This window comes from Ruditapes philippinarum, unplaced genomic scaffold, assembly GCF_026571515.1.
Source record: "Ruditapes philippinarum isolate M1 unplaced genomic scaffold, ASM2657151v2 ctg2551_1_1_1_1, whole genome shotgun sequence".
In the NCBI taxonomy this organism is placed as follows: Eukaryota; Metazoa; Mollusca; class Bivalvia; order Venerida; family Veneridae; genus Ruditapes; species Ruditapes philippinarum.
In genome coordinates this window covers 214,713-219,862 of record NW_026859979.1, presented here as the reverse complement: position 1 = coordinate 219,862, position 5,150 = coordinate 214,713, and positions in this window count along the sequence as shown.

Sequence of the window (5,150 nt, the reverse complement as noted above, 5' to 3'; positions counted from 1 at the left end):
CTTGAACTTTGAAAAAAAAATCAGAAATTAGTTTCCGTTCATTATCTCCCAAATGGTTGTACACATTCAACTCAAATTTGACATAGATGCATCTTAGGAATAAGCAGTTCCAGTTTGAATGTTGTCGTGGTTCAATGATTTTGGACAAAGTTATCTTTCTTGAATGTTGGAAAAATTTTGAATTTTCAGTTTCAGCACTTTTGTGGAAATGTATGTAACCATTATTTCGGCTACAAATATGCATCATATGCAATTTATAAAAGGTTAACACTGAATAGTTTCGGTGCCTTGAACTTTGTATAAAAATGGTTTGTGTTAACATTGAATAGTTTTAAGGGCTTTGAACTTAAAATGAAAAAAATAATGTGTGCAAACAAATTTGAAACTAATTATTATAACATCTGAAATTTTGGTTGCTATCGGTGGCATCCGTTGCATGATGACACATTTCTAGTTATTTAGTGGGTCTATGACACACTTTGATAAAAAGAAGGCTACTATGAACAGATTTTGATATAGTATCAACGTTTATCCTTCTATGAAAATAACAAACAAAATTTTTAAGGAATGCAGCATTTTCATAGGTTGAAAAAATAATGCTGGACACTTAATATGTTAGTATTTACCCGTAGCTGTACTACAGGAATTAAAAACATTCTCCTGTCACTATCATTGCCTTTCTGTAGAACTGCATGATAGAACACTAACATATACATAATGATTAACAACAACCTGTCACTAATGATGATTTTAAATTGTAAATGTGTTCAGAAATAGGTAATACTTAATTAAAAAGACAGTAAACAGCTATGTTATACAGTAAATGCTTAATTTGTTGTGAATTAAGAATACTGTTTACATTGAATCAATGATTACATTATGTGCTTTGTATCTGAACAGAAAACATATCTGCACTTTGTTTTTCATTTGACATGCTTAAAGAAGACCCTGACCCCCAAACTCACTATGGCAAAATCTATTTTTGGTACTATAATTTGTTGTGTATGCAATCGTGTTTGCTAGGTAACAATAACATAAAAACATCAAATAACATTTAGCTTTAGAATTCGGTATCCCATTAATTGCATCATTCTGTTCATCTTTCTGCAGGTTCATTTGTAGGTCAGTGTATTCAGTAGAGAATTTTCCCACAGAAAATAAAATAAGGCCTAAAGAGAGATTACATTTGTTTCCTTTTTTATATACAGACATAAGTTTTCCTTATATGCTTATAGTAAAAACTTATAAAAAAATCTTCTAGCAATTGACTAATGCTAGAGGTCAAATATTTTGTTATGAAACATTGTGTAGTGAATCTCTACCAAGATTGTTCAAATTATATCTCTTGGGTCAAAATTGGCCCCGCCCCTTGGTCATTGATTTTCAATATGTACATATAGTAAAAAATCTTATTGTCTGAAGGTACAAGGCTTAGAGCTTAAACATTTGTTATATGAAATCATCTATAGGTACTCTACCAAAGCTGTTCAAATTTTGCCTCTAGGGTTAAAATTACCCCCGCACCGGGGGTCATAGATTTTCCTTTTATGTATATAGTAAAAAATTGTCTTCTTTAAACGGACACAGGCTAGAGGTTAAATATTTGGCATGAGACTTTGCGAAGTGAACCTCTACCAAGATTGTTCAAATAATAGCCCTGGGGTCAAAATTGGCTCTGTCCCGGGGGTCATTGATTTTCATTATGTACATATATCAAAAAAATAAAAAATCTTTTTGTCTGAAGGTACAAAGCATAGAGCTTTGATGTTTGCTATATGATATTAACTATAGGTCCTCTACTAAAGTTATTCAAATTTTTCCTCTGGTTTTTTCCCGGGGCATTGATTCTCATTATGTACACATAGTAAAAACCGTGAGAAACTAAAACAAATGTTTTCGGGATTGGAGAAAGCAACAGCTTAGATATTTGACATGAAATGTTGTTTGGTGGACCTGTATCAAGATTGTTTTGAATTAAACCCTTGGGTCAAAATTTTGCCTTTCCCAAGGGGACAGTGACCTACTTTCTTGTCCTTTGATGTACAGCAATGAAATTTTGACCTAGATTTTGACAAAGTGTCTTACTGTGTTGTCCTTTGATGTAATCATGAAATTTAGGCTGTGTGAAATATAACCTTCACCACTAAATTCACTAGACTCAACTGCATTGATATATTTCTACTCTGATCTCTTATTGGAATAACAATTGATTTAACCACTAATCTGATAATAAGAATTAGATAGGTCAGGGATCTTTGCATTATGACAATCTTCAATTGTATAGAAACAAAACAAAATCTGTTCCTACACTTCTATTTAGTGTTGTATTAATGCGATGGCAAAGCATTTTTTACAAATGCAATCTTTTAATACCCCCCACAATAAAGTTGTAAGGGGGGTATACTGGAATCAACTTGTCCGTCCTGTTAGCCGGCCGTCTGGCGTCTGTCGGTTTTTTTTTCTTGTCAACCCAATAACTTAAGAATCCTTTGATGCACAGTCTTCATATTTGGGAAGGAGGTTTGTCATGATTAGTAGATGACCCCTATTGATTTTGAGGTCAGAAGGTCAAAGGTCAAGGTCATAGGGGCCTTGACTTCAAAAAGCTTGACCGCCCAATAACCTAGGAATCCGTTGACCCACAATCTTCATATTTGGGATGGTGGTTAGTCACGATTAGTAGATGATCCCTATTGATTTTGAAGTCACTGGGTCAAAGGTCAAGGTAACAGGGGCCTTGACTAGAAAAAGCTTGTCCGCTCAATTGTTTAAGAAGGCTTTGGTCAACTGTCTTCATATTTGGAATTGAGGTTGTTTATGACTAGTAGATGACCCCTTTTGATTTTTAGGTGACTGTGTCAAAGATCAAGGTCATGGGGATTTTACTATAATAAGCTTGTGTGCTCAAATGCTTAAAAATGCCTGTCCGCAGTGTATGGATTTTGACATTTTCACATTATAGCATGTAGAATCCATTACATAGCAATGCACTGGCTTAGTAACCTCAGATTTTGCAGGGAGGTTGTCTTTGAGCTCTCAATGGTCACTGTTGATTCAAACAAAGTGGTATGCGGGGATATTCACGCCATGACAGTGGCAGTTCTATATTTTTCTTTTTTATGCCACCACAGCATCTGCGATGTGGTGGCATATAGCGATTCACCTGTGTGTATGTATGTGTGTATGTGTGTGTGTTTTTTGTGTTATATAGGTTATATAGTGAACTTTTAAAAATTTTCCTGTGAAAAACCACTAGTCCAATTTCAACCAAGCTTGGCAGGATTGATCCTTGGGTGAAGGGCTTCCAAAGTTGTTTAAAGAATTGCATTTCATGCAGAAATCTTGTTGCCATGGCAACCAAAAGGAATTATAAGAATAAATTTTAAAAATCTTCTTGTAAAAACCCAAAAGGCCTAGAGCTTAGATATTTTGCATTAGGCATTGTCTGCTAGACGCCTACAAAAATTATAGCCCTGGGGTCATTGGTTTTCCTTTTATGTATATAGTAAAAACTTATAGTAAAAACCTTAAAACAAAATTATTCTAGCAATTGACGATTGCTAAAGGTTAGATATTTTGCATGAAAGATTGTGTAGTGAACCTCTAACAAGAAGGTTCAAATTATAGCCCTGGGGTCAAAATTGTCCCCGCACCGGGGGTAATGTCTTTTCAATATATACATAAAGTAAAAAATCAAAAAATCTTATTGTCTGAAGGTACAAGGCTTAGAGCTTTAATATTTGTTAAATGATATCATCTATAGGTACTCTACCAAAGTTGTTCATATTTTGCCTCTAGTGTCAAAATTAGCCCAGCCCCAGGGGCCATAGGTTTTCCTTATATGTTTATACTAAAAACATAAAAAAATCATCTTCTCTAAATTTACAAAGGCTATAGTTAAGATATTTTGCATTAAACATTGTGTAGTGAACCTCTAGCAAAATTGTGCAAATAATAGCCCTGGGGTCAAAATTTGCCCAACCCCCAGGGGTCATTGATTTTCACTATAAAAATATAGTAAAAATTTAACATCTTCTTGTCTGAAGGTACAAGGCTTAGAGCTTTGATATTTGGTATATAATATCATCTATGGGTCCTCTAATAAAGTTGTTTTAATTATGCCCCTAGTGTTTAAATTGCCCTGTCCCAAAGGCGATAGTTTTCCTTATATGTATAAAGTAAAAACTTGAAAAATCGTCTTCTCTGAATTGACAAAGGCTAGAGGGTAAATATATCGCATGCGACTTTGCGAAGTGAACCTCTACCAAGATTGTTCAAATTATAGCCCTGGGGTCAAAATTGGTTCCGCCCCTAGATTTTGATGATATGACTTACTCTCTTGTCCTTTGATGTACAGCTATTAAATTTGAACCACGTGTACAGATTAAGATGTAAAGTGAACTTTGATATCAGCTGACCTAGATTGTGCGTGTCTTACTGTGTAGTCCTTTGATGTAGTCATGAAATTTAGGCTGTGTGAAATATGACCTTCACCACCAAATTCTCTAGACTCAAGTGCATTGATGTATTCCTACTCTGATCTTTTATTGGATTAACAATATATTTATCCACGAATCTGATGATAAGAAATAGATAGGTCAGGAATCTATGCATTATGACAATCTTCAATTGGATAGAATAAAAAAGAAACTGTTCCTACACTACTTTTATACGCCCGTTTGAAAAACGGGACGTATTATGGGAACGCCCCTGGCGGGCTGGCGGGCGGGCGGGTGGCGTCCAATTTTGTCCGGAGCATATCTCCTACATGTATGGAGGGATTTTAATGAAACTTCATAGAAATGTTCACCACTATGAGGAGCAGTGTCGCACACATGAACCAGGTCTCTAGGTCAAAGGTCAAGGTCACACTTAGAGCTCATTGAAAAATGCTTGTCCGGAGCAAAACTTCCACATGTATAGAGGGATTTCAATATTACTTGGCACAAATGTTCACCATTGTGAGGCGGAGTGTCGCGCGCAAGATTCAGGTCCTTGCGGCCAAGGTCAAGGTCACACATAGAGGTCAAAGTTTCGATAAAAATATGAAGATGTGTATAGGGACGATTTAATCATCATTTATTGAGGGATTGTAACACAAATAGTCATTATCATGACTACGGCTGTGACACATGTACCTTAGGTCAATA